Source organism: Paramisgurnus dabryanus, chromosome 9, assembly GCF_030506205.2.
Source record: "Paramisgurnus dabryanus chromosome 9, PD_genome_1.1, whole genome shotgun sequence".
Lineage (NCBI taxonomy): Eukaryota > Metazoa > Chordata > Actinopteri > Cypriniformes > Cobitidae > Paramisgurnus > Paramisgurnus dabryanus.
In genome coordinates, this window is record NC_133345.1 from 6,421,997 (window position 1) to 6,448,483 (window position 26,487).

Consider the following 26,487-nt stretch of genomic DNA (forward strand, 5'->3'; position numbering starts at 1 on the left):
TATCGAAGCGAGTCAGCACTCGCTTACGGCCACACCACCCTGAGCACGCCCGCTCTCGTCTGATCTCGGAAGCCAAGCAGGGTCGGGCCTGGTTAGTACTTGGATGGGAGACCGCCTGGGAATACCAGGTGCTGTAAGCATTTAATTAATTAAATATTTATTTATGTCATATTTTCCCATGAATGCGTCCTTTCTGTAACCATTTACCGATGTCATTGCGTTGCCACATTAGCCTTGAAGTGTCTCTCGAATCGAGTCAGCACTCGCTTACGGCCACACCACCCTGAGCACGCCCGCTCTCGTCTGATCTCGGAAGCCAAGCAGGGTCGGGCCTGGTAAGTACTTGGATGGGAGACCGCCTGGGAATACCAGGTGCTGTAAGCATTTAATTAATTAATTATTTTTTTTATGTCATTTTTTCCCATGAATGCGTCCTTTCTGTAACCATTTACCGATGTCATTGCGTTGCCACATTAGCCTTGAAGTGTCTCTCGAATCGAGTCAGCACTCGTTTACGGCCACACCACCCTGAGCACGCCCGCTCTCGTCTGATCTCGGAAGCCAAGCAGGGTCGGGCCTGGTTAGTACTTGGATGGGAGACCGCCTGGGAATACCTGGTGCTGTAAGAATTAAATTAATTAATTATTTATGTCATTTTTCCCATGAATGCGTCCTTTCTGTAAGCGTTCTCCCATGGCATGGCGTTGCCACATTAGTTTTGAAGTGTCTCTCGAATCAAGTCAGCACTTGCTTACGGCCACGCCACCCTGAGCACGCCCGCTCTCATCTGATCTCGTAAGCAAAGCAGGGTCGGGCCTGGTTAGTACTTGGATGGGAGACCGCCTGGGAATACCAGGTGCTCTAAGCATTTAATTAATTAATTATTTTTTTATGTCATTTTTTCCCATGAATGCGTCCTTTCTGTAAGCGTTCTCCCATGGCATGGCGTTGCCACATTAGTTTTGAAGTGTCTCTCGAATCAAGTCTGCACTCGCTTACGGCCACACCACCCTGAGCACGCCCGCTCTCGTCTGATCTCGGAAGCCAAGCAGGGTCGGGCCTGGTTAGTACTTGGATGGGAGACCGCCTGGGAATACCAGGTGCTGTAAGCATTTAATTAATTAATTATTTTTTTATGTCATTTTTTCCCATGAATGCGATCTTTCTGTAAGTGTTCACCGATGTCATGGCGTTGCCACATAAGTCTTGAAGTGTCTATCGAAGCGAGTCAGCACTCGCTTACGGCCACACCACCCTGAGCACGCCCGTTCTCGTCTGATCTCGTAAGCCAAGCAGGGTCGGGCCTGGTTAGTACTTGGATGGGAGACCGCCTGGGAATACCAGGTGCTGTAAGCATTTAATTAATTAATTATTTTTTTATGTCATTTTTTCCCATGAATGCGATCTTTCTGTAAGTGTTCACCGATGTCATGGCGTTGCCACATAAGTCTTGAAGTGTCTATCGAAGCGAGTCAGCACTCGCTTACGGCCACACCACCCTGAGCACGCCCGCTCTCGTCTGATCTCGGAAGCCAAGCAGGGTCGGGCCTGGTTAGTACTTGGATGGGAGACCGCCTGGGAATACCAGGTGCTGTAAGCATTTAATTAATTAAATATTTATTTATGTCATATTTTCCCATGAATGCGTCCTTTCTGTAACCATTTACCGATGTCATTGCGTTGCCACATTAGCCTTGAAGTGTCTCTCGAATCGAGTCAGCACTCGCTTACGGCCACACCACCCTGAGCACGCCCGCTCTCGTCTGATCTCGGAAGCCAAGCAGGGTCGGGCCTCGTTAGTACTTGGATGGGAGACCGCCTGGGAATACCAGGTGCTGTAAGCATTTAATTAATTAATTATTTTTTTTATGTCATTTTTTCCCATGAATGCGTCCTTTCTGTAACCATTTACCGATGTCATTGCGTTGCCACATTAGCCTTGAAGTGTCTCTCGAATCGAGTCAGCACTCGTTTACGGCCACACCACCCTGAGCACGCCCGCTCTCGTCTGATCTCGTAAGCCAAGCAGGGTCGGGCCTGGTTAGTACTTGGATGGGAGACCGCCTGGGAATACCAGGTGCTCTAAGCATTTAATTAATTAATTATTTTTTTATGTAATTTTTTCCCATGAATGCGATCTTTCTGTAAGCGTTCACTGATGTCATGGCGTTGCCACATAAGTCTTGAAGTGTCTATCGAAGCGAGTCAGCACTCGCTTACGGCCACACCACCCTGAGCACGCCCGCTCTCGTCTGATCTCGGAAGCCAAGCAGGGTCGGGCCTGGTTAGTACTTGGATGGGAGACCGCCTGGGAATACCAGGTGCTGTAAGCATTTAATTAATTAATTATTTTTTTTATGTCATTTTTTCCCATGAATGCGTCCTTTCTGTAACCATTTACCGATGTCATTGCGTTGCCACATTAGCCTTGAAGTGTCTCTCGAATCGAGTCAGCACTCGTTTACGGCCACACCACCCTGAGCACGCCCGCTCTCGTCTGATCTCGGAAGCCAAGCAGGGTCGGGCCTGGTTAGTACTTGGATGGGAGACCGCCTGGGAATACCTGGTGCTGTAAGAATTTAATTAATTAATTTTTTATGTCATTTTTCCCATGAATGCGTCCTTTCTGTAAGCGTTCTCCCATGGCATGCCGTTGCCACATTAGTTTTGAAGTGTCTCTCGAATCAAGTCCGCACTCGCTTACGGCCACACCACCCTGAGCACGCCCGCTCTCGTCTGATCTCGGAAGCCAAGCAGGGTCGGGCCTGGTTAGTACTTGGATGGGAGATTGCCTGGGAATACCAGGTGCTGTATGCATTTAATTAATTAAATATTTATTTATGTCATATTTTCCCATGAATGCGTCCTTTCTGTAAGCGTTCTCCCATGGCATGGCGTTGCCACATTAGTTTTGAAGTGTCTCTCGAATCAAGTCTGCACTCGCTTACGGCCACACCACCCTGAGCACGCCCGCTCTCGTCTGATCTCGGAAGCCAAGCAGGGTCGGGCCTGGTTAGTACTTGGATGGGAGACCGCCTGGGAATACCAGGTGCTGTAAGCATTTAATTAATTAATAATTTTTTTTATGTCATTTTTTCCCATGAATGCGTCCTTTCTGTAACCATTTACCGATGTCATTGCGTTGCCACATTAGCCTTGAAGTGTCTCTCGAATCGAGTCAGCACTCGCTTACGGCCACACCACCCTGAGCACGCCCGCTCTCGTCTGATCTCGGAAGCCAAGCAGGGTCGGGCCTGGTTAGTACTTGGATGGGAGACCGCCTGGGAATACCAGATGCTGTAAGCATTTAATTAATTAATTATTTTTTTTATGTCATTTTTTCCCATGAATGCGTCCTTTCTGTAACCATTTACCGATGTCATTGCGTTGCCACATTAGCCTTGAAGTGTCTCTCGAATCGAGTCAGCACTCGCTTACGGCCACACCACCCTGAGCACGCCCGTTCTCGTCTGATCTCGTAAGCCAAGCAGGGTCGGGCCTGGTTAGTACTTGGATGGGAGACCGCCTGGGAATACCAGGTGCTGTAAGCATTTAATTAATTAATTATTTTTTTATGTCATTTTTTCCCATGAATGCGATCTTTCTGTAAGCGTTCACCGATGTCATGGCGTTGCCACATAAGTCTTGAAGTGTCTATCGAAGCGAGTCAGCACTCGCTTACGGCCACACCACCCTGAGCACGCCCGCTCTCGTCTGATGTCGGAAGCCAAGCAGGGTCGGGCCTGGTTAGTACTTGGATGGGAGACCGCCTGGGAATACCAGGTGCTGTAAGCATTTAATTAATTAATTATTTTTTTATGTCATTTTTTCCCATGAATGCGACCTTTCTGTAAGCGTTCACTGATGTCATGGCGTTGCCACATAAGTCTTGAAGTGTCTATCGAAGCGAGTCAGCACTCGCTTACGGCCACACCACCCTGAGCACGCCCGCTCTCGTCTGATCTCGGAAGCCAAGCAGGGTCGGGCCTGGTTAGTACTTGGATGGGAGACCGCCTGGGAATACCAGGTGCTGTAAGCATTTAATTAATTAATTATTTTTTTTATGTCATTTTTTCCCATGAATGCGTCCTTTCTGTAACCATTTACCGATGTCATTGCGTTGCCACATTAGCCTTGAAGTGTCTCTCGAATCGAGTCAGCACTCGTTTACGGCCACACCACCCTGAGCACGCCCGCTCTTGTCTGATCTCGGAAGCCAAGCAGGGTCGGGCCTGGTTAGTACTTGGATGGGAGACCGCCTGGGAATACCTGGTGCTGTAAGAATTAAATTAATTAATTATTTATGTCATTTTTCCCATGAATGCGTCCTTTCTGTAAGCGTTCTCCCATGGCATGGCGTTGCCACATTAGTTTTGAAGTGTCTCTCGAATCAAGTCAGCACTCGCTTACGGCCACGCCACCCTGAGCACGCCCGCTCTCGTCTGATCTCGTAAGCCAAGCAGGGTCGGGCCTGGTTAGTACTTGGATGGGAGACCGCCTGGGAATACCAGGTGCTCTAAGCATTTAATTAATTAATTATTTTTTTATGTCATTTTTTCCCATGAATGCGATCTTTCTGTAAGCGTTCACTGATGTCATGGCGTTGCCACATAAGTCTTGAAGTGTCTATCGAAGCGAGTCAGCACTCGCTTACGGCCACACCACCCTGAGCACGCCCGCTCTCGTCTGATCTCGGAAGCCAAGCAGGGTCGGGCCTGGTTAGTACTTGGATGGGAGACCGCCTGGGAATACCAGGTGCTGTAAGCATTTAATTAATTAATTATTTTTTTTATGTCATTTTTTCCCATGAATGCGTCCTTTCTGTAACCATTTACCGATGTCATTGCGTTGCCACATTAGCCTTGAAGTGTCTCTCGAATCGAGTCAGCACTCGTTTACGGCCACACCACCCTGAGCACGCCCACTCTCGTCTGATCTCGGAAGCCAAGCAGGGTCGGGCCTGGTTAGTACTTGGATGGGAGACCGCCTGGGAATACCTGGTGCTGTAAGAATTTAATTAATTAATTTTTTATGTCATTTTTCCCATGAATGCGTCCTTTCTGTAAGCGTTCTCCCATGGCATGCCGTTGCCACATTAGTTTTGAAGTGTCTCTCGAATCAAGTCCGCACTCGCTTACGGCCACACCACCCTGAGCACGCCCGCTCTCGTCTGATCTCGGAAGCCAAGCAGGGTCGGGCCTGGTTAGTACTTGGATGGGAGATTGCCTGGGAATACCAGGTGCTGTAAGCATTTAATTAATTAAATATTTATTTATGTCATTTTTTCCCATGAATGCGTTCTTTCTGTAAGCGTTCACTGATGTCATGGCGTTGCCACATAAGTCTTGAAGTGTCTGTCGATTCGAGTCGGCACTCGCTTACGGCCACACCACCCTGAGCACGCCCGCTCTCGTCTGATCTCGGAAGCCAAGCAGGGTCGGGCCTGGTTAGTACTTGGATGGGAGACCGCCTGGGAATACCAGGTGCTGTAAGCATTTAATTAATTAATAATTTTTTTTATGTCATTTTTTCCCATGAATGCGTCCTTTCTGTAACCATTTACCGATGTCATTGCGTTGCCACATTAGCCTTGAAGTGTCTCTCGAATCGAGTCAGCACTTGCTTACGGCCACACCACCCTGAGCACGCCCGCTCTCGTCTGATCTCGGAAGCCAAGCAGGGTCGGGCCTGGTTAGTACTTGGATGGGAGACCGCCTGGGAATACCAGGTGCTGTAAGCATTTAATTAATTAATTATTTTTTTATGTCATTTTTTCCCATGAATGCGATCTTTCTGTAAGTGTTCACCGATGTCATGGCGTTGCCACATAAGTCTTGAAGTGTCTATCGATTAATTATTTTTTTTATGTCATTTTTTCCCATGAATGCGTCCTTTCTGTAACCATTTACCGATGTCATTGCGTTGCCACATTAGCCTTGAAGTGTCTCTCGAATCGAGTCAGCACTCGTTTACGGCCACACCACCCTGAGCACGCCCGCTAGTTGGTACGTTCCAGGAAGTGTTTGGCTGCAGTAGGTGAGGAAGGCTCACCAAACGTTCAGATTTATTTTGATTTTGTTTGTTTAAATCAGTGTTTATTTTGAATAGTTAATTTTTATTTTTGTTTGTTTAAATCCCTCCTGGCAGCATACGCTGTCCGGGGGGAGTTTAAGTTTGCCACATACGCTTTTTGTTTTGTTTGGTGAAAATGGACGGACACATGGAATCAACCTTGGAAATGGCAGGAGAGACACGAATGGCAAATGAAAATGGAACGAATGAACAACAACGAGATGGCAATGAAAGAGACAAAGAACAAAGAAGGTACAATTCACGAAAGGAATACTTAATAGAAGCTACGATTACAGTGGATACTACAAATGTGAATGCAAGAGCGGAGGACATTATTACGGCAGTATCGGAGAAAATTGGAAAAGGGAAAATCCTGGCGGTAAGACCCAAACAAAACAATGAATATGAGCTGACTCTAGAAAATGTGGATGATGTTGAATTGCTAGAATATGGAATAAGGATAAAAGAAGTGGAATGCGAAGTAAAGAGACTCCAAAACAGAGACTATGTCGTCTCGTTTATGCACCTGCCCGCTTACATAGACGATCATGATATTATAAATAAACTTGAAGGGTGGGGAGTTACCCCTTTGTCTAAATTAAAAAGACGTTTGTATCCGGGCACGACCATTGAAGATGGCACACGGTTCATTAAATCTCGCTTCCCTAAAGAAGTTGCATCTCTCCCGTATAGCACAAAGTTTGAAACAGCTGAAGGCCTGCAGTTCTTCAGGGTGATGCACAGCCATCAGGTTAAACTCTGTCGGCTGTGCATGTGCCCAGACCACATCATGAAAGACTGCCCTATGTTTAAGTGCTACAAATGCGAGGAGAGAGGACATTTTGCAAGAGAGTGCAAGGCGGTTAAGTGCCCGGACTGTGACAATTATTTAAACTTGTGTGAATGCTGGTTTGGCAACGATGAGACTCATGTGGGCGGGAAGGTGCATGAACGAGACAACGTGGTAGAAAAACAACAGAACGACACGAGAGACGGCGGACCTGTAATTGACGTTGACAATGGCGAACAAACGGAACAACAAGAGAAAGTACAACAGGACATAGATAATAAAACACAGAGCACTACAGATGAAATGGCAGAGGAAGAAATGAATGAATTAGCTAAAAGACAAAGTAAAGTACAAAATGAGGATTCTAAAGAACAGACGGAACAACTTAAACAGGAGGAAGGAACATGTACACCACTTGACACTTCTGACACCCTGGACGATGAGATGGATCAAGATGAAATGGATCAAGATGAGGATTTTAACAAGGATGTCAACACAATGGCTGAAGGAAAACCGAAAGTGGAGAGAAGACGACGAAAAATTAAGGTAAAGCCATGTTTGGAAGGAATAAGGAAAAAAACAACTAACAAAGACTTACTAAAAGATAAATATGTACTGCTAAAAGACTTGGATGGTATGAGCTAAAGAAATGGACTCAATGAGTGTTTTTATTTATTTATTTTTTATGGTTTTAAGTTTGGTAACTTTTAATGCCAGAGGACTCTCGGACTTTAACAAATTTGAAAAAGTGAAAGAAATGTTCAAGAATGAAGACGTGATTGTATTGCAAGAAACAAATTGGAAAGAAAAGCACATATGTGAAATAAGGAAAAGATGGAACGGTGAGATTTTATACAATAATGATGATACAAGGTTTGGCAGAGGAGTTGCTTTTTTAATAAGAGAAAATGTGAAAACTGTATGCAAGGTCATCTATAAAGATGATATTGGGAAATGTTTAGCAGTAGAAATGGAATATGAAGGCAAAAAACTGGTGGTGATAAATGTACATGCACCTACGGAGGAAAAGGAAAAGAGAGATTATTTTAATGATTTAAGGTCACTTTTAACTAACCAACAGAATGTCTTGTTAATGGGGGATTTTAATACTGTGTTAAGTAAATTAGATATGGCAGATGGAATGGTTTTTAGAAATGATATGGGAAGGAGAGAGTTAAAATCAATAATGGAAAGCAATAACTTGGTGGATGTTTGGAGAGAAAGGAATGAAAGAAGGCAATACTCAAGAAGACAAAGGGTGGGGAATTTCATGTGTCAAACAAGAATCGATTTTATTTTGTGTAAGAGGAATTTAGAGGTTTTTATTGATAATGTGAGATACGATGAAACAAGTTTAAGTGATCACAAGCCGTTATATATGCAGATTGACTGGAGTACGTTAAAGAGAGGTCCAGGCGTGTGGGTTTTAAATGCTGAGGTTTTAAAAAGTGAAGGGTATGTTTTAGATATAAAGACGCTAATTGAAAAAGAAAAAGGAAATGCAATGTATATGGAAGATAAAAGATTGTGGTGGGAAAATGTAAAATATTTAGTTAAAATTCATACAATAAAATTGTGCAGATTAATTGAGAAATGTAAGAAATACAATGGACAGGAAATAAGAGAGATTTTAGAAAAAGAGATAAATCAGGGTAATAAGGACATGTTAAAGATAAAAGAATTGGAAAATAAACTTAAAGAAATGGAAGAAAAGAAATATGAAGGTGCAAGATTAAGGAGTAAAGCTCAGTTTCTTGTTGAAGGTGAAAAATGTACAAAAATTTTCTTTGATCTAGAAAGAAGAAAAGGGAAGGCTGAAATTATAAAAGTAGTTAAAAAGGAGAATGGAGAAGAAGTAAAGAGTAATGAAGGAATTTTAAAAGAAATGAAAAGGTATTATGAAAAATTGTTTACAACTGAGGGAGTGCAGGATGAAAAAGAAGAAATGTTAGAGCAGATAACAACTAAAATAGACAAGGAAGATATGAAGGATTGTGACAAAGAGATAAGTGAAGAGGAAATTGAAAGAGCGATAAATGAATTAAACAAAAACAAAAGTCCTGGAATTGATGGGTTGGGGAGTGAGTTTTATATTGTTTTTAGGGATATGTTAACCAGTATTTTAAAGGAAGTGTACGATGAGATCTTTAATAAAGGGCAGATGAATCTAAGAATGGGTATGGGTTTGATGAAAACAATATATAAGAAAAAAGGAGAAAAAACTGAACTAAAGAATTATAGGCCGCTTACGATGTTAAACACCGATCTGAAAATTTTATCAAAAATCTTAGCAAACAGACTGAAAGAAGTGATGCCGAGAATAATAAAGACAAATCAAGCGTATGGGGTCAAAGGGAAAGACATAGCTGATACGACCCTAAGCATTAAAGATACAATTGGATACATGAAGGAGAGAAAATTGGAGGGATATGTTATAAGTTTAGATTTTGAAAAGGCTTTCGACAGGGTGGAACATGAATTTTTATTTGGGATTTTAAACCGTTTTGGATTTGGAGAAAATTTTATAAAGTGGGTGAAAATTTTATATAATGGACCGGTAACTAAAATTAAATGTAATGGGTTTTTAACTGAATGTTTTAAACTAACAAGATCCATAAGACAAGGGTGTCCCATGTCAGCACTATTATATTCTTTAGTCGCGGAACCCTTGGGGTTGGCAATGAGGAAAGAAAAAGGAATAAAAGGTATTCACATAGAAGGGAACGTGGAAGGAGAAGCAATATTTCAGTATGCGGATGACACTACGCTTATTTTGAAAGACAGGGAGGGAGTTGAATGTGCAATGAAAATTGTACAACAATTTTGTAAAGCATCTGGAGGAAAAATTAACGAGGATAAAACTGTGTATATGAGATGTGGGAATGTGCAAGCTTTAACAAGTGATTTTGCTTTTAAAGAAGTGAATGAAATCAAGATTTTAGGAGTTTTAATGGGGGACGATGAAAGGAGAGCTAATGAAACAATGTGGGCAACTATTTTAGAAGATATTGAAAGAAGGCTACATTTTTGGAAATTAAGGACATTATGTCTTAAAGGGAAGGTTTTAATTTCAAATGTTTTAATGATGTCTAAGTTATGGTATGTCTTATATGTGTCATATATGCCTCTGTGGATTGAAAAAAGATTAAAGAGATGTTTTTTAGACTTTATATGGGAAGGGAAACCCCCAAGAATAGCATATGACACTTTGATTGGAGCTGTAGAGAAAGGTGGGATGGGCCTTATAGATGTAGCACAAAGAAAAAATAGCTTAAGAGCTAAAATGGTTAAAAAGTATCTGGATGATGGGAATGTAATGGTATGGAAAAAAACAATGCAATATTTTTTAAACAAATGTGGTAATTTTAATCTGGGAGAAGACATTTTATGGATGAAAACTAAAGCTTGGATGACGGAAAAGGTGCCAGATTTTTACAAGGAAATTATGAGTGCATGGGGGAAAGTTTTAACTTGTGTACAGTACATGCCTAGTGGAAGAGAGTGTATTTTAAACCAACCATTGTTTTTAAACAAGAACATTGTAAACCAAGGTAAAGAAGTGTTTTTTAAAAATTGGTGGGATGTGGGAATTACAAAAGTGAGAGATGTTTTATACGAGTTTAAGGAGGGATTTTTACCTGTGCAGTACATTGTGGACACTATGGAGGAAGCAAAAGAAGAATATAGTAGACAAGAAATTGTAAATAAGTTTAAGATAATAAAAAGTGCAATTCCTGATGATTGGATCAGGAAAATTGATAATAAAGAACAAGGGAAACAAGAGAAAGATGTGTATGTCATGTTGGGAGACAAAATAAGAGCTTTTAAAGAATGCACTGTGAAAATGTTGTATTGTTTTTTAGAGATTGTATTTTTAAGAAACCTGTGGTGAATAAATACTGGTTACAGAAATACAAAGACTTGAAAGAAGAACATATATGGAGCAATATGAGGGGGAATATAATTGAGTCAAAATTGGGGACCTTAGAATATTTAATTAGGCACAAGGCAATTTTTACTGATGTTTTATTGAACAAAATCGGGAGAGAGCAAAATGCAACTTGTAAAGTATGTAAAGAAGAAGATGAGGGTTTTTTACATGTGTTTTTATGTTGTAAGAAATTGGAAAACTTTAATGAAAAATGTATAGGTTTGCTTGAAAGGTTGAGAGGGGAACAAGATAATAAAGGAATAGATTGGAACAAGGTGATAATGCTGGGAGAAAACAAAACATGTGAAAACAGAAAAGCGCTTAACTTGTTTGTCATGCTGATTAAAAGTGCAATATGGGAAAGAAGAATTGTTGCAAAAAAAGAAAATACTGTTATGGATGTTGAAATAGTGTTTAAAAGAAAAGTTGAGATGTACTTAAAGCATTTGTACTGTTATTTTAAGGAGCAAAATAGGTTGGAGGAGTTTTATAATGTTTTTACTAAGGATGTGGGTATAATATTTGAAGATTTTAATTGGAAAATGCCTGACGATTATGGTTGATCTGTATAATATTTTAAATATGTGGAGGAGTTTTATAATGTTTTTACTAAGGATGTGGGTATAATATTTGAAGATTTTAATTGGAAAATGCCTGACGATTATGGTTGATCTGTATAATATTTTAAATATGTGGAAGAGACTGTTTTAGTGTGGAAAAAATATGTTGAACTTTCAAATGTTTTAAAATATTTTATAATGATGTTTTTTTTTCTTCTTTTTGGTGGGATTTAAGATTGTGCCTGCCAAAAGACTTTTAAAGAAGTCTTTCTGTTATAAAAGCACTCTCACTGTGTTATATGTAATGTTAAACAATATATAGAAATTATGTAATTGTGTGAATATGATTGTTATAATAATAATAAAAAAAAAAAAAAAAAAGCACGCCCGCTCTCGTCTGATCTCGGAAACCAAGCAGGGTCGGGCCTGGTTAGTACTTGAATGGGAGACCGCCTGGGAATACCAGGTGCTGTAAGCGTTTAAATAATTAATTATTTATTTATGTCATTTTTTTCCCATGAATGCGTCCTTTTTGTAAGCGTTCTCCAATGGCATGGCATTGCCACATTAGTTTTGAAGTGTCTCTCGAATCGAGTCAGCACTCTCTTACGTCCACACCACCCTGAGCACGCCCACTCTCGTCTGATCTCGGAAGCCAAGCAGGGTCGGGCCTGGTTAGTACTTGGATGGGAGATTGCCTGGGAATACCAGGTGCTGTAAGCATTTAATTAATTAAATATTTATTTATGTCATTTTTACCCATGAATGCGTCCTTTCTGTAACCATTTACCGATGTCATTGCGTTGTCACATTAGCCTTGAAGTGTCTCTCGAATCGAGTCAGAACTCGTTTACGGCCACACCACCCTGAGCACGCCCGCTCTCGTCTGATCTCGGAAGCCAAGCAGGGTCGGGCCTGGTTAGTACTTGGATGGGAGACCGCCTGGGAATACCTGGTGCTGTAAGAATTTAATTAATTAATTTTTTATGTCATTTTTCCCATGAATGCGTCCTTTCTGTAAGCGTTCTCCCATGGCATGCCGTTGCCACATTAGTTTTGAAGTGTCTCTCGAATCAAGTCCGCACTCGCTTACGGCCACACCACCCTGAGCACGCCCGCTCTCGTCTGATCTCGGAAGCCAAGCAGGGTCGGGCCTGGTTAGTACTTGGATGGGAGATTGCCTGGGAATACCAGGTGCTGTAAGCATTTAATTAATTAAATATTTATTTATGTCATTTTTTCCCATGAATGCGTTCTTTCTGTAAGCGTTCACTGATGTCATGGCGTTGCCACATAAGTCTTGAAGTGTCTGTCGATTCGAGTCGGCACTCGCTTACGGCCACACCACCCTGAGCACGCCCGCTCTCGTCTGATCTCGGAAGCCAAGCAGGGTCGGGCCTGGTTAGTACTTGGATGGGAGACCGCCTGGGAATGGCTCATGACCCCTGCAAGTACATATTGCTCAACCCTGGGATCGATCGAAAGTGATCAAAACGGATGGTGTCAACTACTGAAGTGTTGTTTATATAAATTGTACATTTACAGGCCTAATTTATTAAAATCCACTAATCTGTTGAATGTTTTGTTTATTATTTTCATAGGTTGAGTTGATGTAGCTGGTGATGAGATTCATATAGTCAAGTGAAAAAGTGTGCAAGTGTTACATTTTTTGGGCTGAATTAGGAAAGGTTGTACTGTATTAATTTACTCTCACTTTGTCTGGAAGACTTTTAATTGCTTAAATGTTTTTTTTTACACTATCCCACCCCTTCTGAAACCCAAGCATACAGTACAGAGACTCCAACACACTTGAAATACCTTTACAACTTTTATTTTTCACCCAGAATGTGTTTCATTTAAAAAGCAATGCATGAAAACACAAGTAAACAAGATCTGTTTAGTTTAAAGGTCTCTCACCACAACAAGGTACAGATCTACGAGCTAGAACACGAGACAGGATGAGAGACAAACATTTACTACCATTTGCAAACATTTAGTTAAACATGGAGCTGACAGACATACAAACATCACAAGGACACGCACACATAAATAACATTAATAAGAATCAAAAACACTTAAAGGTGTAACAGAGGATTTTCTCGAATTTTAGAAAAGAACCACCTTCTCCACTTTTAAAAAAAAATGCAATTGCGCAACACTCCTGATTGACAACTAAGAGGACCAATAGTCTTGATGATCCACCTGGAAAAAGAAAATCCTCTGCAATACCTTTAACAATTAAAAACACAAACTTGTACTTAAGATAAAAATTAACAATTGGTTTGTACAGGCCAAAGCCCGGTTTATCCAAACAGGATTATCCAAAAACTCAGATCACCAATCAACAAATAAAGGCTCAAGCAATTCCTGTCTGTTACATTTTTTTGTGTGTTTCCTTTGGCAAACTTTGGTTAAACATAAGCAGACAAAGACATACAAACATCACAAAGATATGAAGCTGACAAAGACAAACAAACAACACGCATGACAAAAACACAGATTATCTGAACATGAACAACCACTAAAGGGTATGTAAACTGATTGTGTTAGGTCGGAACTGATTAAAGTTAAAATTAATGAGGTTAGATTGGCCTTGATATCGAACATAGGCCAGAACATGTTTGTATAAAAAAAAAGATACTACAAAGTGCACTTTAACAGCAACATAAATCATAATAAAAACAAATACAAGAACATTCTTAAGCAAAACTGTAAAGTGCATTTTTTTTTACTTTTGAACTATATAAATAAATAGATTGTACTTGCTGAAGCCTTAAACAAACAAACAAACAAACAAACAAGCCTTTTTCTCTCTCCTACAGATGGCACAGGAGAAGTGGCATCACACAGGTAAGTTATTTACACAGTTATTTATAGTTATTTACACAGTTCTCCTCTTTTCTAACTCGTACACCACATTGTCAAACCCAGATGTGGTGGATTTCCCAGTGTATGGACAGTAGGAAAATATCTTCTGGGTGCTTTCAGCCACTTTGTCCTTGGAAGGTGTGTACCTCTTCCACTGTCCACCACAATTAGCCATGTGGCAAGCCCCACATGGCTGCAAGGACTTATTCGGCATGAATGCCTTGACTGTTGGTGCTGGAGGTACAAAGCTCCTGGCTGCACGATGGCCCACGAAACAAGACGGGGGAACCTGCGGCTGTGCGGGGAAAACCAGCAGTATGGGTGCTGACGATACGGGGTGATCCATAGGTGGGCACAGCAGGCTTTGGCCGGAGGTGGGTGGACGCAGCAGGCCTTGGCAGAATGGTGGTGGGCACAGCAGGCTTTGGCCGAGTGGAGGAGGACGACGCCATGGGCTGAACGGGCTGGTTCACAGAAGACACAGGCTTTGGCTCTTCAACAAATAATCTGGAAATATAAAATAAACATGTAATGAGTATTGATATGACATGTGTGCTATTTGCTCTCCACAGCCAACAGGTGAAACAAAGTGCTTTTGACAACTTACCCCCGCTTCTCACCACGCCTTTTTCCAGCCTCGTGATGAACGTGCTGGTATTGGACCTGAGGCCGGTCTGGCGTTGTGAGGGATGTTGGCAGCACAGGAGCTTCCGGGAACGGTGCATCAGACAGCACTTTCAGGTGAGGCATCACCTTCAACAGTACCATCACCCCGTAGTTGGCATTTTTCTCCTCCGTGGCAGTGAAGGTCGAAAAGGACTTGGCGTTCAAGTTGGGCAGTGGAGTGGGGAGACCGCCGAGGATGGGGTTGTCTCGGACTCACTCTGCAATCCTCTTATACTGTCCCTTCAAAGAAGCCGTGACCTGGCTGGGGGAGGTTAGCTGATTGTCCGGTGCTCGGTTCTTCAGCATCTTGGAGGAGGAGGTAGAGCAGTCGACTGTCCTCGGTCACATGTGCTGCCTGAGCGTACCTCATGCAGCAAACTTGGTCTTCTGGGCTGTTCTGAATCCGTTGTCACTGAAAATGATATCATGACATTTTGTGTAGGTGTGTTACATGTTTAATTATCCATTTCATCATAGGTTTCAACTGTTATTGAACTCACCGACAGCAGTTGTTGTCCTCGTACACAACCTTTGGAGCAGGAGCGTTGGCACGGCAAAAGCTGGCGACCAGACCTCTGGCCATGTGTGCGTAACACCGCTCGGACCCGGACTCCACCACCACCGTGGTCAAGAACTGACCCCACTCATTCAGCACGCTGGTGACGTACTGCATGGTGCCCTGGCCGTCGTTGTAGATCTTCCCTTGAGAATCTATAAAAACAATGCAGAACATTCATTATGTGGTATTTTAACAGTCAGTCTGTTCCATATGATCACATTGATCATTGACAAGTTTACACTTCTAAAGCATATTTACACAGTGAATTTAAACTCCACACTGTTGTAACAACATCTCTATGGTCTTAAGAAGTGAGTCTGATCACGTTTTTGAAGAATTTCCAGGGATTTTTAGGTCATTTCATCGGCGACTGGCAGCTCATTAATTCATTTTCAGTGCATTCGTTTAATATAAAATATATATTATTTAATATAACCATATTTAAGCTTTACATTTCGAGTCCACAAAGTAATAATACATTTGTCAAGGTCTCAACATGTAAAATCAATAATCTGGTCGCATTTTAAACGCATTTCAGATATCAAACTTAGCTATTTTAATGTAAACAAGTGGTGCTAGCCTAGTCAATCGGTGGTGTCAGTACGGCGCTAACGAGATATTATCATGTAAAACCTTGAATATCAGGCAAATTATCAAAAAACATATCGTGTTTCATTCACTACTTGGCACACAAACATAACAAACGTACCTGTGTGAGTAAATAAACACAGTCGAATCGCTCCTCAATGACACCGACTCCAATGTGAATATTTACCAGTCCTGAATAAATTAGATGACGTTTTCCGATCCTCGCTCAATGATTGGTCCGTTGAGCGCGAGCTCTGCTCAGCATTGCTCAACCATTGGCTGTCGCTGCTCAGCATTGCTCAACCATTGGCTGATCGCTGCTCAGCTCTGCTCAACCATTGGACGGCTGACGATCGCTTAGGTACTTGGAGGGGAACTTGCTTGGGAATACCAGGTGCTGTAAGCATTTATATTAATAAATTATTTTTTTATGTCATTTTTTCCCATGAATGCGACCTTTCTGTAAGCGTTCACTGATGTCATGGCGTTGCCACATAAGTCTTGAAGTGTCTATCGAAGCGAGTCAGCACTCGCTTACGGCCACACCACCCTGAGCACGCCCGCTCTCGTCTGATCTCGGAAGCCAAGCAGGGTCGGGCCTGGTTAGTACTTGGATGGGAGACCGCCTGGGAATACCAGGTGCTGTAAGCATTTAATTAATTAATTATTTTTTTTATGTCATTTTTTCCCATGAATGCGTCCTTTCTGTAACCATTTACCGATGTCATTGCGTTGCCACATTAGCCTTGAAGTGTCTCTCGAATCGAGTCAGCACTCGTTTACGGCCACACCACCCTGAGCACGCCCGCTCTCGTCTGATCTCGGAAGCCAAGCAGGGTCGGGCCTGGTTAGTACTTGGATGGGAGACCGCCTGGGAATACCTGGTGCTGTAAGCATTTAATTAATTAATAATTTTTTTTATGTCATTTTTTCCCATGAATGCGTCCTTTCTGCAACCATTTACCGATGTCATTGCGTTGCCACATTAGCCTTGAAGTGTCTCTCGAATCGAGTCAGCACTCGCTTACGGCCACACCACCCTGAGCACGCCCGCTCTCGTCTGATCTCGGAAGCCAAGCAGGGTCGGGCCTGGTTAGTACTTGGATGGGAGACCGCCTGGGAATACCAGGTGCTGTAAGCATTTATATTAATAAATTATTTTTTTATGTCATTTTTTCCCATGAATGCGACCTTTCTGTAAGCGTTCACTGATGTCATGGCGTTGCCACATAAGTATTGAAGTGTCTCTCGAATCGAGTCAGCACTCGCTTACGGCCACACCACCCTGAGCACGCCCGCTCTCGTCTGATCTCGTAAGCCAAGCAGGGTCGGGCCTGGTTAGTACTTGGATGGGAGACCTCCTGGGAATACCAGGTGCTGTAAGCATTTAATTAATTAATTATTTTTTTATGTCATTTTTTCCCATGAATGCGATCTTTCTGTAAGCGTTCACTGATGTCATGGCGTTGCCACATAAGTCTTGAAGTGTCTATCGAAGCGAGTCAGCACTCGCTTACGGCCGCACCACCCTGAGCACGCCCGCTCTCGTCTGATCTCGGAAGCCAAGCAGGGTCGGGCCTGGTTAGTACTTGGATGGGAGACCGCCTGGGAATACCTGGTGCTGTAAGAATTTAATTAATTAATTTTTTATGTCATTTTTCCCATGAATGCGTCCTTTCTGTAAGCGTTCTCCCATGGCATGCCGTTGCCACATTAGTTTTGAAGTGTCTCTCGAATCAAGTCCGCACTCGCTTACGGCCACACCACCCTGAGCACGCCCGCTCTCGTCTGATCTCGGAAGCCAAGCAGGGTCGGGCCTGGTTAGTACTTGGATGGGAGATTGCCTGGGAATACCAGGTGCTGTAAGCATTTAATTAATTAAATATTTATTTATGTCATTTTTTCCCATGAATGCGTTCTTTCTGTAAGCGTTCACTGATGTCATGGCGTTGCCACATAAGTCTTGAAGTGTCTGTCGATTCGAGTCTGCACTCGCTTACGGCCACACCACCCTGAGCACGCCCGCTCTCGTCTGATCTCGGAAGCCAAGCAGGGTCGGGCCTGGTTAGTACTTGGATGGGAGACCGCCTGGGAATACCAGGTGCTGTAAGCATTTAATTAATTAAATATTTATTTATGTCATATTTTCCCATGAATGCGTCCTTTCTGTAAGCGTTCTCCCATGGCATGGCGTTGCCACATTAGTTTTGAAGTGTCTCTCGAATCGAGTCTGCACTCGCTTACGGCCACACCACCGTGAGCACGCCCGCTCTCGTCTCATCTCGGAAGCCAAGCAGGGTCGGTCCTGGTTAGTACTTGGATGGGAGACCGCCTGGGAATACCAGGTGCTGTAAGCATTTAATTAATTAATAATTTTTTTTATGTCATTTTTTCCCATGAATGCGTCCTTTCTGTAACCATTTACCGATGTCATTGCATTGCCACATTAGCCTTGAAGTGTCTCTCGAATCGAGTCAGCACTCGCTTACGGCCACACCACCCTGAGCACGCCCGCTCTCGTCTGATCTCGGAAGCCAAGCAGGGTCGGGCCTGGTTAGTACTTGGATGGGAGACCGCCTGGGAATACCAGGTGCTGTAAGCATTTAATTAATTAATTATTTTTTTATGTCATTTTTTCCCATGAATGCGATCTTACTGTAAGCGTTCACTGATGTCATGGCGTTGCCACATAAGTCTTGAAGTGTCTTTCGAAGCGAGTCAGCACTCGCTTACGGCCACACCACCCTGAGCACGCCCGCTCTCGTCTGATCTCGGAAGCCAAGCAGGGTCGGGCCTGGTTAGTACTTGGATGGGAGACCGCCTGGGAATACCAGGTGCTGTAAGCATTTAATTAATTAATTATTTTTTTTATGTCATTTTTTCCCATGAATGCGTCCTTTCTGTAACCATTTACCGATGTCATTGCGTTGCCACATTAGCCTTGAAGTGTCTCTCGAATCGAGTCAGCACTCGTTTACGGCCACACCACCCTGAGCACGCCCGCTCTCGTCTGATCTCGGAAGCCAAGCAGGGTCGGGCCTGGTTAGTACTTGGATGGGAGACCGCCTGGGAATACCAGGTGCTGTAAGCATTTAATTAATTATTTTTTTATGTCATTTTTTCCCATGAATGCGTCCTTTCTGTAACCATTTACCGATGTCATTGCGTTGCCACATTAGCCTTGAAGTGTCTCTCGAATCGAGTCAGCACTCGTTTACGGCCACAACACCCTGAGCACGCCCGCTCTCGTCTGATCTCGGAAGCCAAGCAGGGTCGGGCCTGGTTAGTACTTGGATGGGAGACCGCCTGGGAATACCTGGTGCTGTAAGAATTAAATTAATTAATTATTTATGTCATTTTTCCCATGAATGCGTCCTTTCTGTAAGCGTTCTCCCATGGCATGGCGTTGCCACATTAGTTTTGAAGTGTCTCTCGAATCAAGTCAGCACTCGCTTACGGCCACGCCACCCTGAGCACGCCCGCTCTCGTCTGATCTCGTAAGCCAAGCAGGGTCGGGCCTGGTTAGTACTTGGATGGGAGACCGCCTGGGAATACCAGGTGCTGTAAGCATTTAATTAATTAATTATTTTTTTATGTCATTTTTTCCCATGAATGCGATCTTTCTGTAAGCGTTCACTGATGTCATGGCGTTGCCACATAAGTCTTGAAGTGTCTATCGAAGCGAGTCAGCACTCGCTTACGGCCACACCACCCTAAGCACGCCCGCTCTCGTCTGATCTCGGAAGCCAAGCAGGGTCGGGCCTGGTTAGTACTTGGATGGGAGACCGCCTGGGAATACCAGGTGCTGTAAGCATTTAATTAATTAATTATTTTTTTATGTCATTTTTTCCCATGAATGCGTCCTTTCTGTAAGCGTTCTCCCATGGCATGGCGTTGCCACATTAGTTTTGAAGTGTCTCTCGAATCGAGTCTGCACTCGCTTACGGCCACACCACCCTGAGCACGCCCGCTCTCGTCTCATCTCGGAAGCCAAGCAGGGTCGGTCCTGGTTAGTACTTGGATGGGAGACCGCCTGGGAATACCAGGTGCTGTAAGCATTTAATTAATTAATATTTTTTTTTATGTCATTTTTTCCCATGAATGCGTCCTTTCTGTAACCATTTACCGATGTCATTGCATTGCCACATTAGCCTTGAAGTGTCTCTCGAATCGAGTCAGCACTCGCTTACGGCCACACCACCCTGAGCACGCCCGCTCTCGTCTGATCTCGGAAGCCAAGCAGGGTCGGGCCTGGTTAGTACTTGGATGGGAGACCGCCTGGGAATACCAGGTGCTGTAAGCATTTAATTAATTAATTATTTTTTTATGTCATTTTTTCCCATGAATGCGATCTTTCTGTAAGCGTTCACTGATGTCATGGCGTTGCCACATAAGTCTTGAAGTGTCTTTCGAAGCGAGTCAGCACTCGCTTACGGCCACACCACCCTGAGCACGCCCGCTCTCGTCTGATCTCGGAAGCCAAGCAGGGTCGGGCCTGGTTAGTACTTGGATGGGAGACCGCCTGGGAATACCAGGTGCTGTAAGCATTTAATTAATTAATTATTTTTTTTATGTCATTTTTTCCCATGAATGCGTCCTTTCTGTAACCATTTACCGATGTCATTGCGTTGCCACATTAGCCTTGAAGTGTCTCTCGAATCGAGTCAGCACTCGTTTACGGCCACACCACCCTGAGCACGCCCGCTCTCATCTGATCTCGGAAGCCAAGCAGGGTCTGGCCTGGTTAGTACTTGGATGGGAGACCGCCTGGGAATACCAGGTGCTGTAAGCATTTAATTAATTAATTATTTTTTTTATGTCATTTTTTCCCATGAATGCGTCCTTTCTGTAACCATTTACCGATGTCATTGCGTTGCCACATTAGACTTGAAGTGTCTCTCGAATCGAGTCAGCACTCGTTTACGGCCACACCACCCTGAGCACGCCAGCTCTCGTCTGATCTCGGAAGCCAAGCAGGGCCGGGCCTGGTTAGTACTTGGATGGGAGACCGCCTGGGAATACCTGGTGCTGTAAGAATTAAATTAATTAATTATTTATGTCATTTTTCCCATGAATGCGTCCTTTCTGTAAGCGTTCTCCCATGGCATGGCGTTGCCACATTAGTTTTGAAGTGTCTCTCGAATCAAGTCAGCACTCGCTTACGGCCACGCCACCCTGAGCACGCCCGCTCTCGTCTGATCTCGTAAGCCAAGCAGGGTCGGGCCTGGTTAGTACTTGGATGGGAGACCGCCTGGGAATACCAGGTGCTGTAAGCATTTAATTAATTAATTATTTTTTATGTCATTTTTTCCCATGAATGCGATCTTTCTGTAAGCGTTCACTGATGTCATGGCGTTGCCACATAAGTCTTGAAGTGTCTATCGAAGCGAGTCAGCACTCGCTTACGGCCACACCACCCTAAGCACTCCCGCTCTCTTCTGATCTCGGAAGCCAAGCAGGGTCGGGCCTGGTTAGTACTTGGATGGGAGACCGCCTGGGAATACCAGGTGCTGTAAGCATTTAATTAATTAATTATTTTTTTATGTCATTTTTTCCCATGAATGCGTCCTTTCTGTAACCATTTTCCGATGTCATTGCGTTGCCACATTAGCCTTGAAGTGTCTCTCGAATCGAGTCAGCACTCGCTTACGGCCACACCACCCTGAGCACGCCCGCTCTCGTCTGATCTCGGAAGCCAAGCAGGGTCGGGCCTGGTTAGTACTTGGATGGGAGACCGCCTGGGAATACCAGGTGCTGTAAGCATTTAATTAATTAATTATTTTTTTATGTCATTTTTTCCCATGAATGCGATCTTTCTGTAAGCGTTCACTGATGTCATGTCGTTGCCACATAAGTCTTGAAGTGTCTATCGAAGCGAGTCAGCACTCGCTTACGGCCACACCACCCTGAGCACGCCCGCTCTCGTCTGATCTCGGAAGCCAAGCAGGGTCGGGCCTGGTTAGTACTTGGATGGGAGACCGCCTGGGAATACCAGGTGCTGTAAGCATTTAATTAATTAATTATTTTTTTTAAAGTCATTTTTTCCCATGAATGCGTCCTTTCTGTAACCATTTACCGATGTCATTGCGTTGCCACATTAGCCTTGAAGTGTCTCTCGAATCGAGTCAGCACTCGTTTACGGTCACACCACCCTGAGCACGCCCGCTCTCGTCTGATCTCGGAAGCCAAGCAGGGTCGGGCCTGGTTAGTACTTGGATGGGAGACCGCCTGGGAATACCTGGTGCTGTAAGAATTTAATTAATTAATTTTTTATGTCATTTTTCCCATGAATGCGTCCTTTCTGAAAGCGTTCTCCCATGGCATGCCGTTGCCACATTAGTTTTGAAGTGTCTCTCGAATCAAGTCCGCACTCGCTTACGGCCACACCACCCTGAGCACGCCCGCTCTCGTCTGATCTCGGAAGCCAAGCAGGGTCGGGCCTGGTTAGTACTTGGATGGGAGATTGCCTGGGAATACCAGGTGCTGTAAGCATTTAATTAATTAAATATTTATTTATGTCATTTTTTCCCATGAATGCGTTATTTCTGTAAGCGTTCACTGATGTCATGGCGTTGCCACATAAGTCTTGAAGTGTCTGTCGATTCGAGTCGGCACTCGCTTACGGCCACACCACCCTGAGCACGCCCGCTCTCGTCTGATCTCGGAAGCCAAGCAGGGTCGGGCCTGGTTAGTACTTGGATGGGAGACCGCCTGGGAATACCAGGTGCTGTAAGCATTTAATTAATTAAATATTTATTTATGTCATATTTTCCCATGAATGCGTCCTTTCTGTAAGCGTTCTCCCATGGCATGGCGTTGCCACATTAGCCTTGAAGTGTCTCTCGAATCGAGTCAGCACTCGCTTACGGCCACACCACCCTGAGCACGCCCGCTCTCGTCTGATCTCGGAAGCCAAGCAGGGTCGGGCCTGGTTAGTACTTGGATGGGAGACCGCCTGGGAATACCAGGTGCTGTAAGCATTTAATTAATTAATTATTTTTTATGTCATTTTTTCCCATGAATGCGATCTTTCTGTAAGCGTTCACCGATGTCATGGCGTTGCCACATAAGTCTTGAAGTGTCTATCGAAGCGAGTCAGCACTCGCTTACGGCCACACCACCCTGAGCACGCCCGCTCTCGTCTGATCTCGGAAGCCAGCAGGGTCGGGCCTGGTTAGTACTTGGATGGGAGACCGCCTGGGAATACCAGGTGCTGTAAGCATTTAATTAATTAAATATTTATTTATGTCATATTTTCCCATGAATGCGTCCTTTCTGTAACCATTTACCGATGTCATTGCGTTGCCACATTAGCCTTGAAGTGTCTCTCGAATCGAGTCAGCACTCGCTTACGGCCACACCACCCTGAGCACGCCCGCTCTCGTCTGATCCCGGAAGCCAAGCAGGGTCGGGCCTGGTTAGTACTTGGATGGGAGACCGCCTGGGAATACCAGGTGCTGTAAGCATTTAATTAATTAATTATTTTTTTTATGTCATTTTTTCCCATGAATGCGTCCTTTCTGTAACCATTTACCGATGTCATTGCGTTGCCACATTAGCCTTGAAGTGTCTCTCGAATCGAGTCAGCACTCGTTTACGGCCACACCACCCTGAGCACGCCCGCTCTCGTCTGATCTCGGAAGCCAAGCAGGGTCGGGCCTGGTTAGTACTTGGATGGGAGACCGCCTGGGAATACCTGGTGCTGTAAGAATTAAATTAATTAATTATTTATGTCATTTTTCCCATGAATGCGTCCTTTCTGTAAGCGTTCTCCCATGGCATGGCGTTGCCACATTAGTTTTGAAGTGTCTCTCGAATCAAGTCAGCACTCGCTTACGGCCACGCCACCCTGAGCACGCCCGCTCTCGTCTGATCTCGTAAGCCAAGCAGGGTCGGGCCTGGTTAGTACTTGGATGGGAGACCGCCTGGGAATACCAGGTGCTCTAAGCATTTAATTAATTAATTATTTTTTTATGTCATTTTTTCCCATGAATGCGATCTTTCTGTAAGCGTTCACTGATGTCATGGCGTTGCCACATAAGTCTTGAAGTGTCTATCGAAGCGAGTCAGCACTCGCTTACGGCCACACCACCCTGAGCACGCCCGCTCTCGTCTGATCTCGGAAGCCAAGCAGGGTCGGGCCTGGTTAGTACTTGGATGGGAGACCGCCTGGGAATACCTGGTGCTGTAAGAATTAAATTAATTAATTATTTATGTCATTTTTCCCATGAATGCGTCCTTTCTGTAAGCGTTCTCCCATGGCATGGCGTTGCCACATTAGTTTTGAAGTGTCTCTCGAATCAAGTCAGCACTCGCTTACGGCCACGCCACCCTGAGCACGCCCGCTCTCGTCTGATCTCGTAAGCCAAGCAGGGTCGGGCCTGGTTAGTACTTGGATGGGAGACCGCCTGGGAATACCAGGTGCTCTAAGCATTTAATTAATTAATTATTTTTTTATGTCATTTTTTCCCATGAATGCGATCTTTCTGTAAGCGTTCACTGATGTCATGGCGTTGCCACATAAGTCTTGAAGTGTCTATCGAAGCAAGTCAGCACTCGCTTACGGCCACACCACCCTGAGCAAGCCCGCTCTCGTCTGATCTCGGAAGCCAAGCAGGGTCGGGCCTGGTTAGTACTTGGATGGGAGACCGCCTGGGAATACCAGGTGCTGTAAGCAATTAATTAATTATTTTTTTTATGTCATTTTTTCCCATGAATGCGTCCTTTCTGTAACCATTTACCGATGTCATTGCGTTGCCACATTAGCCTTGAAGTGTCTCTCGAATCGAGTCAGCACTCGTTTACGGTCACACCACCCTGAGCACGCCCGCTCTCGTCTGATCTCGGAAGCCAAGCAGGGTCGGGCCTGGTTAGTACTTGGATGGGAGACCGCCTGGGAATACCTGGTGCTGTAAGAATTAAATTAATTAATTATTTATGTCATTTTTCCCATGAATGCGTCCTTTCTGTAAGCGTTCTCCCATGGCATGGCGTTGCCACATTAGTTTTGAAGTGTCTCTCGAATCAAGTCAGCACTCGCTTACGGCCACGCCACCCTGAGCACGCCCGCTCTCGTCTGATCTCGTAAGCCAAGCAGCGTCGGGCCTGGTTAGTACTTGGATGGGAGACCGCCTGGGAATACCAGGTGCTCTAAGCATTTAATTAATTAATTATTTTTTTATGTCATTTTTTCCCATGAATGCGATCTTTCTGTAAGCGTTCACTGATGTCATGGCGTTGCCACATAAGTCTTGAAGTGTCTATCGAAGCGAATCAGCACTCGCTTACGGCCACACCACCCTGAGCAAGCCCGCTCTCGTCTGATCTCGGAAGCCAAGCAGGGTCGGGCCTGGTTAGTACTTGGATGGGAGACCGCCTGGGAATACCAGGTGCTGTAAGCATTTAATTAATTAATTATTTTTTTTATGTCATTTTTTCCCATGAATGCGTCCTTTCTGTAACCATTTACCGATGTCATTGCGTTGCCACATTAGCCTTGAAGTGTCTCTCGAATCGAGTCAGCACTTGTTTACGGTCACACCACCCTGAGCACGCCCGCTCTCGTCTGATCTCGGAAGCCAAGCAGGGTCGGGCCTGGTTAGTACTTGGATGGGAGACCGCCTGGGAATACCAGGTGCTGTAAGCATTTAATTAATTAATTATTTTTTTTATGTCATTTTTTCCCATGAATGCGTCCTTTCTGTAACCATTTACCGATGTCATTGCGTTGCCACATTAGCCTTGAAGTGTCTCTCGAATCGAGTCAGCACTTGTTTACGGTCACACCACCCTGAGCACGCCCGCTCTCGTCTGATCTCGGAAGCCAAGCAGGGTCGGGCCTGGTTAGTACTTGGATGGGAGACCGCCTGGGAATACCTGGTGCTGTAAGAATTTAATTAATTAATTTTTTATGTCATTTTTCCCATGAATGCGTCCTTTCTGAAAGCGTTCTCCCATGGCATGCCGTTGCCACATTAGTTTTGAAGTGTCTCTCGAATCAAGTCCGCACTCGCTTACGGCCACACCACCCTGAGCACGCCCGCTCTCGTCTGATCTCGGAAGCCAAGCAGGGTCGGGCCTGGTTAGTACTTGGATGGGAGATTGCCTGGGAATACCAGGTGCTGTAAGCATTTAATTAATTAAATATTTATTTATGTCATTTTTTCCCATGAATGCGTTATTTCTGTAAGCGTTCACTGATGTCATGGCGTTGCCACATAAGTCTTGAAGTGTCTGTCGATTCGAGTCGGCACTCGCTTACGGCCACACCACCCTGAGCACGCCCGCTCTCGTCTGATCTCGGAAGCCAAGCAGGGTCGGGCCTGGTTAGTACTTGGATGGGAGACCGCCTGGGAATACCAGGTGCTGTAAGCATTTAATTAATTAAATATTTATTTATGTCATATTTTCCCATGAATGCGTCCTTTCTGTAAGCGTTCTCCCATGGCATGGC

At 44.2% G+C, this 26,487-nt stretch overlaps 41 non-coding genes and 27 pseudogenes across 41 annotated transcripts; all 68 read left to right on the plus strand.

The window, feature by feature from the left end:
* The first annotated feature begins 21 nt into the window (after window positions 1-21).
* On the plus strand, window positions 22-140 carry LOC135722972 (5S ribosomal RNA). The gene has a single exon (XR_010522691.1). It is a non-coding gene; the product is annotated as a 5S ribosomal RNA (ribosomal RNA).
* A 125-nt stretch (window positions 141-265) lies between these two features.
* LOC135723453 (5S ribosomal RNA) lies at window positions 266-384 on the plus strand. The gene has a single exon (XR_010523158.1). It is a non-coding gene; the product is annotated as a 5S ribosomal RNA (ribosomal RNA).
* Window positions 385-510: 126 nt separating this feature from the next.
* On the plus strand, window positions 511-629 carry LOC135724946 (5S ribosomal RNA). The gene has a single exon (XR_010524600.1). It is a non-coding gene; the product is annotated as a 5S ribosomal RNA (ribosomal RNA).
* Window positions 630-749: 120 nt separating this feature from the next.
* Window positions 750-868, plus strand: LOC135726322 (5S ribosomal RNA; annotated as a pseudogene).
* A 125-nt stretch (window positions 869-993) lies between these two features.
* LOC135722973 (5S ribosomal RNA) lies at window positions 994-1,112 on the plus strand. Its single transcript, XR_010522692.1, has one exon. It is a non-coding gene; the product is annotated as a 5S ribosomal RNA (ribosomal RNA).
* Window positions 1,113-1,237: 125 nt separating this feature from the next.
* On the plus strand, window positions 1,238-1,356 carry LOC135724180 (5S ribosomal RNA). Its single transcript, XR_010523852.1, has one exon. It is a non-coding gene; the product is annotated as a 5S ribosomal RNA (ribosomal RNA).
* A 125-nt stretch (window positions 1,357-1,481) lies between these two features.
* LOC135722974 (5S ribosomal RNA) lies at window positions 1,482-1,600 on the plus strand. The gene has a single exon (XR_010522693.1). It is a non-coding gene; the product is annotated as a 5S ribosomal RNA (ribosomal RNA).
* Window positions 1,601-1,725: 125 nt separating this feature from the next.
* On the plus strand, window positions 1,726-1,844 carry LOC135725603 (5S ribosomal RNA; annotated as a pseudogene).
* Window positions 1,845-1,970: 126 nt separating this feature from the next.
* Window positions 1,971-2,089, plus strand: LOC135726354 (5S ribosomal RNA; annotated as a pseudogene).
* A 125-nt stretch (window positions 2,090-2,214) lies between these two features.
* Window positions 2,215-2,333, plus strand: LOC135722975 (5S ribosomal RNA). Its single transcript, XR_010522694.1, has one exon. It is a non-coding gene; the product is annotated as a 5S ribosomal RNA (ribosomal RNA).
* A 126-nt stretch (window positions 2,334-2,459) lies between these two features.
* Window positions 2,460-2,578, plus strand: LOC135724947 (5S ribosomal RNA). Its single transcript, XR_010524601.1, has one exon. It is a non-coding gene; the product is annotated as a 5S ribosomal RNA (ribosomal RNA).
* A 120-nt stretch (window positions 2,579-2,698) lies between these two features.
* On the plus strand, window positions 2,699-2,817 carry LOC135725933 (5S ribosomal RNA; annotated as a pseudogene).
* Window positions 2,818-2,942: 125 nt separating this feature from the next.
* On the plus strand, window positions 2,943-3,061 carry LOC135722976 (5S ribosomal RNA). Its single transcript, XR_010522695.1, has one exon. It is a non-coding gene; the product is annotated as a 5S ribosomal RNA (ribosomal RNA).
* Window positions 3,062-3,187: 126 nt separating this feature from the next.
* On the plus strand, window positions 3,188-3,306 carry LOC135724487 (5S ribosomal RNA). The gene has a single exon (XR_010524151.1). It is a non-coding gene; the product is annotated as a 5S ribosomal RNA (ribosomal RNA).
* A 126-nt stretch (window positions 3,307-3,432) lies between these two features.
* LOC135724182 (5S ribosomal RNA) lies at window positions 3,433-3,551 on the plus strand. The gene has a single exon (XR_010523854.1). It is a non-coding gene; the product is annotated as a 5S ribosomal RNA (ribosomal RNA).
* Window positions 3,552-3,676: 125 nt separating this feature from the next.
* On the plus strand, window positions 3,677-3,795 carry LOC135725142 (5S ribosomal RNA). The gene has a single exon (XR_010524789.1). It is a non-coding gene; the product is annotated as a 5S ribosomal RNA (ribosomal RNA).
* Window positions 3,796-3,920: 125 nt separating this feature from the next.
* LOC135722978 (5S ribosomal RNA) lies at window positions 3,921-4,039 on the plus strand. The gene has a single exon (XR_010522697.1). It is a non-coding gene; the product is annotated as a 5S ribosomal RNA (ribosomal RNA).
* Window positions 4,040-4,165: 126 nt separating this feature from the next.
* LOC135725966 (5S ribosomal RNA) lies at window positions 4,166-4,284 on the plus strand (annotated as a pseudogene).
* Window positions 4,285-4,404: 120 nt separating this feature from the next.
* Window positions 4,405-4,523, plus strand: LOC135726660 (5S ribosomal RNA; annotated as a pseudogene).
* Window positions 4,524-4,648: 125 nt separating this feature from the next.
* On the plus strand, window positions 4,649-4,767 carry LOC135722979 (5S ribosomal RNA). The gene has a single exon (XR_010522698.1). It is a non-coding gene; the product is annotated as a 5S ribosomal RNA (ribosomal RNA).
* A 126-nt stretch (window positions 4,768-4,893) lies between these two features.
* Window positions 4,894-5,012, plus strand: LOC135726075 (5S ribosomal RNA; annotated as a pseudogene).
* A 120-nt stretch (window positions 5,013-5,132) lies between these two features.
* LOC135725446 (5S ribosomal RNA) lies at window positions 5,133-5,251 on the plus strand (annotated as a pseudogene).
* Window positions 5,252-5,376: 125 nt separating this feature from the next.
* Window positions 5,377-5,495, plus strand: LOC135722980 (5S ribosomal RNA). Its single transcript, XR_010522699.1, has one exon. It is a non-coding gene; the product is annotated as a 5S ribosomal RNA (ribosomal RNA).
* Window positions 5,496-5,621: 126 nt separating this feature from the next.
* On the plus strand, window positions 5,622-5,740 carry LOC135722981 (5S ribosomal RNA). Its single transcript, XR_010522700.1, has one exon. It is a non-coding gene; the product is annotated as a 5S ribosomal RNA (ribosomal RNA).
* Window positions 5,741-11,957: 6,217 nt separating this feature from the next.
* LOC135726896 (5S ribosomal RNA) lies at window positions 11,958-12,076 on the plus strand (annotated as a pseudogene).
* A 125-nt stretch (window positions 12,077-12,201) lies between these two features.
* LOC135724948 (5S ribosomal RNA) lies at window positions 12,202-12,320 on the plus strand. The gene has a single exon (XR_010524602.1). It is a non-coding gene; the product is annotated as a 5S ribosomal RNA (ribosomal RNA).
* Window positions 12,321-12,440: 120 nt separating this feature from the next.
* LOC135725447 (5S ribosomal RNA) lies at window positions 12,441-12,559 on the plus strand (annotated as a pseudogene).
* Window positions 12,560-16,566: 4,007 nt separating this feature from the next.
* Window positions 16,567-16,685, plus strand: LOC135736572 (5S ribosomal RNA). Its single transcript, XR_012337524.1, has one exon. It is a non-coding gene; the product is annotated as a 5S ribosomal RNA (ribosomal RNA).
* Window positions 16,686-16,811: 126 nt separating this feature from the next.
* Window positions 16,812-16,930, plus strand: LOC135736323 (5S ribosomal RNA). The gene has a single exon (XR_012337560.1). It is a non-coding gene; the product is annotated as a 5S ribosomal RNA (ribosomal RNA).
* Window positions 16,931-17,056: 126 nt separating this feature from the next.
* On the plus strand, window positions 17,057-17,175 carry LOC135736999 (5S ribosomal RNA). Its single transcript, XR_010528102.2, has one exon. It is a non-coding gene; the product is annotated as a 5S ribosomal RNA (ribosomal RNA).
* Window positions 17,176-17,301: 126 nt separating this feature from the next.
* Window positions 17,302-17,420, plus strand: LOC135736359 (5S ribosomal RNA). The gene has a single exon (XR_012337596.1). It is a non-coding gene; the product is annotated as a 5S ribosomal RNA (ribosomal RNA).
* Window positions 17,421-17,545: 125 nt separating this feature from the next.
* LOC135736576 (5S ribosomal RNA) lies at window positions 17,546-17,664 on the plus strand (annotated as a pseudogene).
* Window positions 17,665-17,784: 120 nt separating this feature from the next.
* On the plus strand, window positions 17,785-17,903 carry LOC135736364 (5S ribosomal RNA; annotated as a pseudogene).
* A 125-nt stretch (window positions 17,904-18,028) lies between these two features.
* On the plus strand, window positions 18,029-18,147 carry LOC135736754 (5S ribosomal RNA). The gene has a single exon (XR_012337525.1). It is a non-coding gene; the product is annotated as a 5S ribosomal RNA (ribosomal RNA).
* Window positions 18,148-18,272: 125 nt separating this feature from the next.
* LOC135736329 (5S ribosomal RNA) lies at window positions 18,273-18,391 on the plus strand (annotated as a pseudogene).
* A 126-nt stretch (window positions 18,392-18,517) lies between these two features.
* LOC135736571 (5S ribosomal RNA) lies at window positions 18,518-18,636 on the plus strand. The gene has a single exon (XR_012337526.1). It is a non-coding gene; the product is annotated as a 5S ribosomal RNA (ribosomal RNA).
* A 125-nt stretch (window positions 18,637-18,761) lies between these two features.
* On the plus strand, window positions 18,762-18,880 carry LOC135736414 (5S ribosomal RNA). Its single transcript, XR_012337527.1, has one exon. It is a non-coding gene; the product is annotated as a 5S ribosomal RNA (ribosomal RNA).
* A 126-nt stretch (window positions 18,881-19,006) lies between these two features.
* LOC135723510 (5S ribosomal RNA) lies at window positions 19,007-19,125 on the plus strand. Its single transcript, XR_010523213.1, has one exon. It is a non-coding gene; the product is annotated as a 5S ribosomal RNA (ribosomal RNA).
* Window positions 19,126-19,246: 121 nt separating this feature from the next.
* Window positions 19,247-19,365, plus strand: LOC135737344 (5S ribosomal RNA; annotated as a pseudogene).
* A 120-nt stretch (window positions 19,366-19,485) lies between these two features.
* On the plus strand, window positions 19,486-19,604 carry LOC135736362 (5S ribosomal RNA; annotated as a pseudogene).
* A 125-nt stretch (window positions 19,605-19,729) lies between these two features.
* On the plus strand, window positions 19,730-19,848 carry LOC135723964 (5S ribosomal RNA). Its single transcript, XR_010523641.1, has one exon. It is a non-coding gene; the product is annotated as a 5S ribosomal RNA (ribosomal RNA).
* Window positions 19,849-19,973: 125 nt separating this feature from the next.
* LOC135726300 (5S ribosomal RNA) lies at window positions 19,974-20,092 on the plus strand (annotated as a pseudogene).
* Window positions 20,093-20,218: 126 nt separating this feature from the next.
* On the plus strand, window positions 20,219-20,337 carry LOC135722987 (5S ribosomal RNA). The gene has a single exon (XR_010522706.1). It is a non-coding gene; the product is annotated as a 5S ribosomal RNA (ribosomal RNA).
* Window positions 20,338-20,462: 125 nt separating this feature from the next.
* LOC135722990 (5S ribosomal RNA) lies at window positions 20,463-20,581 on the plus strand. The gene has a single exon (XR_010522708.1). It is a non-coding gene; the product is annotated as a 5S ribosomal RNA (ribosomal RNA).
* Window positions 20,582-20,707: 126 nt separating this feature from the next.
* Window positions 20,708-20,826, plus strand: LOC135725182 (5S ribosomal RNA). Its single transcript, XR_010524827.1, has one exon. It is a non-coding gene; the product is annotated as a 5S ribosomal RNA (ribosomal RNA).
* A 126-nt stretch (window positions 20,827-20,952) lies between these two features.
* LOC135726076 (5S ribosomal RNA) lies at window positions 20,953-21,071 on the plus strand (annotated as a pseudogene).
* Window positions 21,072-21,191: 120 nt separating this feature from the next.
* On the plus strand, window positions 21,192-21,310 carry LOC135725708 (5S ribosomal RNA; annotated as a pseudogene).
* Window positions 21,311-21,434: 124 nt separating this feature from the next.
* Window positions 21,435-21,553, plus strand: LOC135725155 (5S ribosomal RNA). The gene has a single exon (XR_010524801.1). It is a non-coding gene; the product is annotated as a 5S ribosomal RNA (ribosomal RNA).
* Window positions 21,554-21,678: 125 nt separating this feature from the next.
* Window positions 21,679-21,797, plus strand: LOC135722991 (5S ribosomal RNA). The gene has a single exon (XR_010522709.1). It is a non-coding gene; the product is annotated as a 5S ribosomal RNA (ribosomal RNA).
* A 125-nt stretch (window positions 21,798-21,922) lies between these two features.
* On the plus strand, window positions 21,923-22,041 carry LOC135722992 (5S ribosomal RNA). Its single transcript, XR_010522710.1, has one exon. It is a non-coding gene; the product is annotated as a 5S ribosomal RNA (ribosomal RNA).
* A 127-nt stretch (window positions 22,042-22,168) lies between these two features.
* On the plus strand, window positions 22,169-22,287 carry LOC135725554 (5S ribosomal RNA; annotated as a pseudogene).
* Window positions 22,288-22,407: 120 nt separating this feature from the next.
* LOC135725449 (5S ribosomal RNA) lies at window positions 22,408-22,526 on the plus strand (annotated as a pseudogene).
* Window positions 22,527-22,651: 125 nt separating this feature from the next.
* Window positions 22,652-22,770, plus strand: LOC135722993 (5S ribosomal RNA). Its single transcript, XR_010522711.1, has one exon. It is a non-coding gene; the product is annotated as a 5S ribosomal RNA (ribosomal RNA).
* Window positions 22,771-22,895: 125 nt separating this feature from the next.
* On the plus strand, window positions 22,896-23,014 carry LOC135722994 (5S ribosomal RNA). The gene has a single exon (XR_010522712.1). It is a non-coding gene; the product is annotated as a 5S ribosomal RNA (ribosomal RNA).
* A 124-nt stretch (window positions 23,015-23,138) lies between these two features.
* Window positions 23,139-23,256, plus strand: LOC135725949 (5S ribosomal RNA; annotated as a pseudogene).
* Window positions 23,257-23,381: 125 nt separating this feature from the next.
* LOC135723433 (5S ribosomal RNA) lies at window positions 23,382-23,500 on the plus strand. Its single transcript, XR_010523138.1, has one exon. It is a non-coding gene; the product is annotated as a 5S ribosomal RNA (ribosomal RNA).
* Window positions 23,501-23,626: 126 nt separating this feature from the next.
* LOC135724949 (5S ribosomal RNA) lies at window positions 23,627-23,745 on the plus strand. The gene has a single exon (XR_010524603.1). It is a non-coding gene; the product is annotated as a 5S ribosomal RNA (ribosomal RNA).
* Window positions 23,746-23,865: 120 nt separating this feature from the next.
* LOC135726661 (5S ribosomal RNA) lies at window positions 23,866-23,984 on the plus strand (annotated as a pseudogene).
* A 125-nt stretch (window positions 23,985-24,109) lies between these two features.
* LOC135723934 (5S ribosomal RNA) lies at window positions 24,110-24,228 on the plus strand. Its single transcript, XR_010523613.1, has one exon. It is a non-coding gene; the product is annotated as a 5S ribosomal RNA (ribosomal RNA).
* A 120-nt stretch (window positions 24,229-24,348) lies between these two features.
* LOC135726662 (5S ribosomal RNA) lies at window positions 24,349-24,467 on the plus strand (annotated as a pseudogene).
* A 125-nt stretch (window positions 24,468-24,592) lies between these two features.
* On the plus strand, window positions 24,593-24,711 carry LOC135724314 (5S ribosomal RNA). The gene has a single exon (XR_010523982.1). It is a non-coding gene; the product is annotated as a 5S ribosomal RNA (ribosomal RNA).
* A 122-nt stretch (window positions 24,712-24,833) lies between these two features.
* LOC135725555 (5S ribosomal RNA) lies at window positions 24,834-24,952 on the plus strand (annotated as a pseudogene).
* Window positions 24,953-25,072: 120 nt separating this feature from the next.
* Window positions 25,073-25,191, plus strand: LOC135726892 (5S ribosomal RNA; annotated as a pseudogene).
* A 125-nt stretch (window positions 25,192-25,316) lies between these two features.
* On the plus strand, window positions 25,317-25,435 carry LOC135724315 (5S ribosomal RNA). Its single transcript, XR_010523983.1, has one exon. It is a non-coding gene; the product is annotated as a 5S ribosomal RNA (ribosomal RNA).
* Window positions 25,436-25,561: 126 nt separating this feature from the next.
* Window positions 25,562-25,680, plus strand: LOC135723754 (5S ribosomal RNA). The gene has a single exon (XR_010523441.1). It is a non-coding gene; the product is annotated as a 5S ribosomal RNA (ribosomal RNA).
* A 126-nt stretch (window positions 25,681-25,806) lies between these two features.
* On the plus strand, window positions 25,807-25,925 carry LOC135725556 (5S ribosomal RNA; annotated as a pseudogene).
* A 120-nt stretch (window positions 25,926-26,045) lies between these two features.
* Window positions 26,046-26,164, plus strand: LOC135725451 (5S ribosomal RNA; annotated as a pseudogene).
* Window positions 26,165-26,289: 125 nt separating this feature from the next.
* Window positions 26,290-26,408, plus strand: LOC135722995 (5S ribosomal RNA). The gene has a single exon (XR_010522713.1). It is a non-coding gene; the product is annotated as a 5S ribosomal RNA (ribosomal RNA).
* Window positions 26,409-26,487: the final 79 nt, after the last annotated feature.